Source organism: Lactuca sativa, chromosome 3 (genome assembly GCF_002870075.4).
Source record: "Lactuca sativa cultivar Salinas chromosome 3, Lsat_Salinas_v11, whole genome shotgun sequence".
NCBI lineage: Eukaryota > Viridiplantae > Streptophyta > Magnoliopsida > Asterales > Asteraceae > Lactuca > Lactuca sativa.
The window spans coordinates 16,465,366-16,474,682 of record NC_056625.2 but is presented as its reverse complement, the minus strand read 5'-3'; positions in this window follow the sequence as shown (position 1 = coordinate 16,474,682).

The window sequence follows — 9,317 nt, the reverse complement described above, 5'->3', positions numbered from 1 at the left end:
AAGCAGTGGTATCAACGCAGAGTACTGAGAGAGAGAGAGAGAGAGAGAGAGAGAGAGAGAGAGAGAGAGAGAGAGAGAGAGAGAGAGAGAGAGAGAGAGAGAGAGAGAGAATTTATTTTTTTCTTTTTTAAATAATAAAAAACTCATAAGTGGTCCTATTATAGTGAAATGATGATCATAACTTAACGGATAAAAGTTGACGGAGTTAGAAATAATGACATTTATTAAAAGTTTTGAAACCATAAAGACCATCTGTAAGACTTTTTGAAATTAAGGACGAAATTTCAGATTTTATGAAAGCACAGGGACCATTTATGAAGTTTAGTCATAAGTAAATAATGAGTTTTTTTTCCAACAAACTGCAACCCATATAATTCATATATTTATAAAAATTGTTAATTATATGAGATAAATCACAAATTTAGTCAAAGTAAGTGAATGTAAATAAATATAAAATACAAATTTCTAAATAAATATAAAATACAAATATACCTTAACTCCACTTACTGTAAAAAAAAACATAGATGCATATTTGAAATACATCAAAATGCGTAAAAAAAAACTAGATCAAAAATCCTCAAAATTTGCTTACCTGATTGACATTTTGAGGATGCTCTTAAGGTTTAGATACAATATCTATATGGCAATAGTTTGATCATTGTAAGAAAGACTTGCATGAGAGTGTTACAGTATGCTTCTGTCACACCCGGGGTCGAGACAGTGAAACATGTCGTGTTGTGCGATTTTGTAACATCCGGCTTCGAGAAGCTTCCTATTTTGGGAATTATCGGCATTAATGGATCAAGTTAGGGCCCTAGACTTCAAAGCGTTTGGGTTTTAGTCCCAATTGGGTGTGGATTATATAGGTTGTGTGAGCCAAGTTGTCGGTTTGTGCTTTGGAGTCCAAGGGTATAAGGGTAAAAGTGATGCTTCAGGCCTTTTTATTGAATTAAAGATTTTAATTCAGAAGCTTTTAAATCATAAGAGATTAGATGGGATGGTAAGGTTTTTCATTACTTTTCTGAGCATATAAAGAACTCTGAAATCGTATTTGGAACGCGAAAGTTATGACCATTGGAAGTTATGAACAAAATGGATCTACGCTTGTAACGACCCAAAATTTCACGTCCAAAAATTTCGTTTATAAAACATTACATAGAAAACGTTAACAATTAAAACATTGTTTAGTTGAACCACTTCACATCGAAAACCAAATTAAAAACCACAACATTCGATCAATCAAAATATCAGAGTATCAATCCCAGAATAAACTCGTAACTGCGGAAACAAGAGAGTGTGTGTGTGTGACATGCTGCTACCGCGCCGGCTCCTTTCCCCTAGCTGAGGAGGTACCTGAAACCAAAACTGAAAACCATAAGCACGAAGCTTAGTGAGTTCCCCCATAATACCTCATACCATGCAAGAAGCAGTGGTATCAACGCAGAGTACTAGTTACGGGCCTCACCCACACTCGGGAAGATACAGGCCCTGCCCACACTTCGCTAGCCGGGAGATACGGGCCTCGCCCACACTTGTGAAGATACGGGCCCTGCCCACACTTCGCTAGCTGGGAGATACGGGCCTCGCCCACACTCTACTATCTGGGAGATACGGGCCTAGCCCACACTCCAACCTCGGAGAGATACGGGCCCTACCCACACTCAACCGCTAACCTATAACATACAAGTATCACACAGACAACAAGTATAAGCAACTCTATCATATTGACACATATATCATACTTGACTAAACCCAGAGATACGGGCTCGGCCCACACACTAGTACTAACATCTCGTCTACACGGGTCGACCTTGGTGCCTTAGACCCGTTCCTACTGGAAAGGAAATTCACCTCGAAATAGCTGCTAATCTGGTCGAGAACTAACTGCCTACAGCTGCTCCGGAAATCCTCCGGCTGCAATTCCCACAACATACTCAATCAATCACTGCTAACTGTGCATTGGGTAAAATGACCATTTTACCCCTGATCATGTCATAAGTCAAAGTCAGGGTCGACTTTCAGTTGACCCGACTCGCCGAGTTGGCTCTCCAACTCGCCGAGTCCCTATCCAATCGATTGTCCTGGATCCCGTCCTTACTCGTCGAGTTAGGCGTTGACTCGACGAGTTCTTCTTCTAAACTGAGGTTCAAGTCCTTCATCCTACTCGCCGAGTTGTATGAACAACTTGCCGAGTTCATCTTCATCCGAAGAACACTTTATGCTGTGACTCGCCGAGTTGTATGAACAACTCGCCGAGTCTGTTCTTGATCTAAGGAGATTGCCTTGAACTCGCCGAGTCAGGGCATGGACTCGCCGAGTTCCTCCATGGATGAGTTTGGCTTCCAACTCACTGAGTCACACCCCGTGACTCACTACACCCACTCGACACAACGAAAAGGGGACAACTCGGAGACTCGCGAGCAGACTCGCCGAGTCTGATAAACGACTCGCCGAGTCGTCGCCATGCAATCACTATATACGCGATTTTGCTCGATTTCAGTCCATGCCATTTACAGATCTGGGTTCCTAGAGCATGAATGCCACGTAAAGTTTCCAACTTTACGTGTAGATACTCACCAATAAGGGATTTAGGGCTCAAAATGCCTCAAAAGGGTAGATCTAGGGTGAACAAGCAACATGGATCCATAAAGGTAACAGATCTGAGCTCCTGGAGCTCAATCTTGCCTAGATCTAAAGGCCAATCAACTTATTACGACTTATATTGCACATTCAAGCTTGGGGATTGGCTCAAGAATGACTTAAATGAAGTAATAAGCATAGAAACAGGGGGAAAACGGGTTATACCTCAAAGGAACTGCTGAGAGAGCACAAAGATACTTGGATTCCTTCCCTTCCTCTTGATCTACTCCCCTTTTGCCTCAAAACCTTCAAGAACACACAACAATTGCTTCAAACTCTCAATGAACAAGCTTAGAACGAGGGTTGGGAGATCTGAGGGTGAATGGGGGTTGGCCTGGGGCGGATATGATGTTTAAATAGGGTGCAAACCCCTAAAACTTAGGGTTTCATCCAACAGCGGTGACTCGCCGAGTCCAGGATATGGACTCGCCGAGTCGCCAACTTAAACGTGTCCCGGGTCCCGTATCTACTCGGCGATTCGGACCTATGACTCGCCGAGTCCAAGGCTAAAAAAAAGAGAATACTCAAATAAGATTTACGTACCAGGAACCAGGTGCTACAACGCTAGTATGTTGCATGTACATGGCATGTACGATAGGCGTACTGCATGAAAATGGTCACGGTCATCCTTTTAGTATGTCGGGCATACATATGGTATGCAGGGCGTACTCACGTGAATCTCAAACCATAATATTTGGGTCTTGGAACCTATTTAAAGACCTTAACTTATTGGGAACCCTTCTTATCTTCAGCCTCCATCCTCTCTAACCCTAATTTCGAAACCCTAGCCCCATTTGTGATATTCTTGAGCCTTTTAGTGATTTGGAGTGTTCTTGGTGCATCTTGGAGAACAATGAGCTCACTGGAGAAGTGTTGGTTGTCTTGGAGCTTGTAGATCCAGACCTTGTTCACCTTGATCTTTCTTTTGGAGGTATAAAGCTTCAATCTTGATGGTTCTTTTATGTAGATCTAGCTTTAGGTTATGTTATGAGCATCTTTTGGTCCCAATTGTTTGGATCTTGTAAGTAAAAGTTACTCCATAACCTTTGAGCCTCATTTCTAGTCGGTCATTAAGTTATAAAAATCGGATCTTGCTGGTTGTGGTACAACCATGCATGTGTTAGTGGCCTTTTAGTGAAGTTATGAATCTAGGGCTTTGGTTTGGACTCGATTAAGCCATGCAAAGTCATAAAGTCAGGAACTTTATGACTTATGACGTCCTTTAGAGTTAGATTTGGGATTTAGATGATTTGGTATTTAAGCATTAAGAGCTTAAACTTGATGTTGGGCAGCAGAGCAGTACCTCAGGCGTACTAGGGTGGTACGTGGGGCATACCGGGGTGGTACATGGGGCGTACTCACCAAAATGTATTTATGGGCCGTTGTGGGCTTTGAATCACGTAGGGTTTTGGGCCAGGATTTGTTGGGTCAAGTTTGTAAAGGGTTTAGTATGATAAAATAAGAATTGACCCTTTTGTAATGGGTTATTACCTTAATTATTGATTAGGGTTGATCTTGGTTATGTTTAGTATGAGAATCTAGGGTAGAAGCATCCTGAGTGTATGTTTTGTTGACAACTGATTGAGGTGAGTCTCCTCACTATACTTGTGGTCAAAGGCACCAATGTCGGCCCACTGGAATTTGTTATGTAGAATGATAGTTGTCTTTGTGACTCTTGCAAGGTATGTTGGGTAGGACATGTGAGCATGCATGTAGGGTTGGGCCTAATTACATAAAAGGGCACATTGTATGTTGGGCTAGGCCTCTTGTATGACATGCTAGGCCCAATTGTATGATGGGCTAGGCCCATTGATTATGAAGGGATAGGCCCATTATTATGGGTTGGGCCTAATGTACAGGCTAGGACCAATGATATGTATGGTATGTGGCATTTTGGGGAACTCACTAAGCTCTGTGCTTACAATTTATGGTTATGGTTTCAGGTATATCCAGTTCAAAAGGGAAAGGCTTGGCGTGACTATACAACATCCCCTAGAGTTTTATTCCGCAATATTTTTTTATGAATTTTAATCTGATGTATAAATATTGTTTTTCACGTTGAATGTTTGTGGGAACAAAATGTTGTATGGATTAATGTTTTAAAAAAATGAATTTTTCCATGGATTTTTGGGACTTTAAAAGTTGGTATCAGAGCCTTGTATTGAGGGATTCGGACACACTCTCAGGTGTGTCTGAACTCAAACTGAGGAATTGGTAAGCTTTTGAAAGAAAATGAATTTTCGAAAAAGATTTTTAAAGAAGAAAGGGGTGTGATGCATGAAATCATTCGATCTCAAGTAAATGATTCCTAGAATACCTATATATGTTGATATGTTATATGTTATGAGAATTGCATGCTATATTAGGGCTAAGGATATGCTCAGGAATGTATGATAGAATGTTAGGATAGATGTCTTTATATGCCTATTAGTGGAGCTTTTAGAATTGCATGCTAGCATGGATGTCTGATGATTGGATATAATGACCAGATTAGGTGATGAACTGGTTAGATTTATTTTACGATGCTCGAATGATGCTTGCTTTGTGCTTTGTGGGACTCAAATTGATGTGAGTTAATTATTTCATGAGTATGTTAAGTTGCATGTTGCAGAGGTTAAATAATCTTAGAGCGATTGATATGGCCCTATTGCACAACTCTCATCTGAGTCTAACCATTATAGGGTTGAGTCTTTTAGTCGAAAGATTATCTAAGCTTTGTTGCATGCAATTGTATTCATGAAGGAGTTAGTTGACACTAGTAGGGGATCTTCAGCAGCTGATGGCAGGGTGGGGTGAGGAACCTAGGAAAGCCTAGGAAGTGTTTAGTGGGTTGTGATGTGATGTTTAGCATGTATTTGAATTACCAGTTTGAGAAGGTGACTTAGAGGATTTGGTATGATTCTTGAGGAAAGAATGGATAGGTGTGGAAGGTAGTATTGGTCTCGTACTACTAAAAGCACATGATCCGTACTTGACTCAAGGAAAGTCATGGAGAATCTAGCCTGTGGGATGAGGATTCTTTGGATATGTTATGATTGTTGTATGGTTGCTATTCAGAATGGTGATGAGCACTCATGGAGAAGGATTTGGTTCAGGCCCAGGTGTTGGCATTGAGCTGATGGATGAGCAGATGTAGGAGTTTATCTCACCAAAGATCGCTCGTTGTATTTTAGAGCATACTCTTGTGATTTTCGGATCGGTCAAGGAGGGGATCATGGAGATTATGGAGGAGCGTCAGGAAGTGTACTGATCTGGGATTATGGAGCTTCTAGATGAGCGACTCAGGGCCTTTTAGGTCGAGATCGCGATAGGACAGTTCGGAGCATAGACTCCCTCTTTTCGGGAGTGCAAGGCTTGTGGAGCTCCGGAGTTTTATGGGGCTAAGGACCCCATTGCTAGCCACCGATGGATCGATGACATGGAGAATGCTTAGCGGACGAGTTTCTGCCCTGAGGTGGTGAAGATGGGATTTGCATCTTGACTTTTGAGGGATCGAGCCCACGATTGGTCGGAGGAGGTCGGTAGTGCATTACGATCTGTGACCATGGTGGCCATGTCTTGGTAGGAGTTTGTCACGAGATTCCGGGAGGAATTTTCACCAACGATAGAGGGGCGGCAGCTGGTGAGAAAGTTTCAGGACCTTCGTCAAACTACTGAGACCACGGCAGAGATCACTGCCAAGTTTCGAGAGAGGACTTTGTTGGTTTCGCAGTATGCAGTGGACGGGGAAATGAAGAAGGCGAGATATCATTATATGTTAAGGGATGACATCAGGGATTTTGTAAGCTTGTCAGGGCGCAAGACCCTGAATGACATGATTCCTAGAGCCCCTGAGCGGGAGATTGATTTGGAGCACCTCGGGAAGAAGAAGTCAGAGTAGATTCAGGCCGCAATGGGCCAGACGAAGAGGCCCAGGACTCAGGATTCGTGACAAGGAGGCCAATACGGTCGGGTCCATTGTTTCAAGTGTGGGAGGACTCACAAGGGGAGTTGTTGTGAGAAGGGAAGAGGTTTCCTTAGTTGTGATCAGATTAATCATTTTAGCATGGATTCTCCTTAAAGCTCAATTCTGACGTGTTTTCACTGCAATCAGGTGAGCCACAAGAAGGCCAACTATCTGAGGTTGTTGGTTGGAGCAATGGGTGAACTTGCTCCAATTACTTTGAGGATTACTGACGAACATGAGGGCAGGACAAAGGCACCAGCACTGAGGAGCCATGCATTGTAGCTACCGGTGGGGGAGACCAGAGTTCCACCAGATGATGTCGCGGGTATGTTTCATTTTTTCTTCCTTCATACCTTATTTAATATATATATATATATATATATATATGCTTTTGCATCATGCATTGTATATGTAGGACATTGTTTTTGGTTTAGTTCTCATTGGTTGCCTAGGTATTATTATCGAGGGTGGTCATATGTCATTTTTCATACCAAGATTCATGAGTGGAACACATCTTGTTCAGCTAGATTCAGGTTTCCAGTCATTTTGTTGTGGGCCCTTGATGAGAGCGAACTAAGGGTCCTGCTCGGAGGATCAGCAGTCGGATCAATGTGTAGGATTAGCACAATGGGTCATAGGAGTTGCAATGCAAGTTTGTTTGGTCATTGGAATTTGATATAGTTGTGGGATGTAAGGGACTGGTCAGAATGCGCGTGCAAGGGAGTCGCTGCCAGGTTCATGTCTTCAGGATTATGAGAGGGATCCTCATATCAGAAGCTTTTAGGAAAGGATCTCATGGAAGCTAGATGTCCCCTTCTAGGACAACGAATTCAGAGTTCAGAGGTGCTTGTGTCTCTCAGGATGGATGTCAATTGATTGTTGATAGGATTTTGATCCAATCGTTACTGCTAGTAGGGTAAGAGCGGTAGTGACCTATCACTCCATAGTATGGATGATGAATTGACCACATAGGTATGTTTAGGCGTTGGGAATGTCAAAATAATTTAACTTGTATCTGTTGGAAACATTCGGAGTGCATCGATATTTAGGTAAGTAGGATATTGTATTGGTGATCCGACCGTTCCGATGAAGGGTTTAATAATCATTGGCATTAGCAAGGTTGGAAGAGTAGTTGAATCTATGTGGGGGAGAACCGTTTGATTTAATGGAAATGATTATGTACATGAAACAAGGAGGAGTTCCATACCCCAAGTCTGCACAAGTAATGAGGGATTATGGTTTTCAAGTTGATTACGGGAAGCATCAGTAGTGGTGCATGTTATTGTGACTAGCCTCAGGTTAAGGGTTGTGTTAGAACCTCTTTTCATGTTCTTTTCTGATAAAGGCTTTGGGGTTAGAAGCATGAACCGACACCTGATTTAGGAATAGTCGAACGAGATTTCGACTCATTTTCTATCATGGTTTAGTATAGGAGATGGATGTTGGTTAAGGAAGTGTTGTAATACTACGGGTAGCCGTAGCATTCACAAGGTTGATATGTTGTTATGGAAGTGTTGTAAGACTACGGTAGCCATAGCATTCACAGTGTTGATAGGTTGTTATGGAAGTGTTTTAAGACTACGGGTAGCCATATCAATCACTCATATGGGTGAAACCCACGGGTGAGGCCTATTTGGTTATGTTAGGATGGGTGAGACCCGTAGGCGAGGCCCGTTCAATTATGTAGATTGGGTGATACCCGTGGGCTAGACCTATTTGGCTGTGATATATTAAGTGAGATACATGGGTGAGGCATGGTTGGTTATGATAATATAGAGGAACCCCATGGGCAAGGCCCGATCAAGTAGATTAACTTGGGAGAGCAGATCGTTCAGGTATTCCGGGATATGCATAGGGAAGTCAATGTGCGGCTCCTGTGGGTGAGACTCGTAGTAACAGGCTTAGTTGATTACTAGATCGCTATTAGAGTAGGATGACTATGTGAATAATAGACTAAATATGTGTTGTATTTAGGATAGGGTAGCCTTTATCAGTTAGACTCTTGGACGGAGTCTCGTGGTGGGACCAAGCGTGAGACTGTCAATCTCAGCAGACGATTAGAGATATTATATCTCAGCTTAGTAGAAGGTCACCATGGAATTAGAATTCCTCAAGTAGAATGAATGTGCAAATCTTCAGTTATCGGGATGAGGATTATAGAATGGGTTAGCGATTCAAGGTGAGACACGCGATGGGAGTCACACCTGTTATCAAAGGGGAAGTTGTTCAATAGTGATGAATGATCATGGATTCTGTTTTCTAGAGGTATCAGCAAGACAATGTAGGATCAGAAGGATTTCGTTGGTTTAGATTATAGAGTGAGATCATAGTGACTATGTTTCGGAATGGTTCTGCATGTGTGGAGGTCAGGCAAGGTATTGGATTATCGTATTTGTGGCAGAGAAGCGGTGGTTATTCTGCATTATTAAAGTTAGTAGGTTAATGATTTGTTTTCCATTGGGACGTGTGAGTACTGCTAAGATTGGGTTTCGATTGTACCCTTGGAAAATCGTCGTATGTATGAGTCAACATTTAGCCAAAGAGGGATTTGGGAAGATTTGACCAGATCTTCTAGGTGCCTAGAAAGTAACAAGGAGTGATTTCGAGGAGGAAATCTAGTTTAAGTGGGGGAGTTGTAAGATCTGATTTCTAGAAGCTTCATATTTCGGGAATTATGGGCATTAACGGATCAAGTTAGGGCCCTGGACTTCAAAGGGTTTGGGTTTTATAC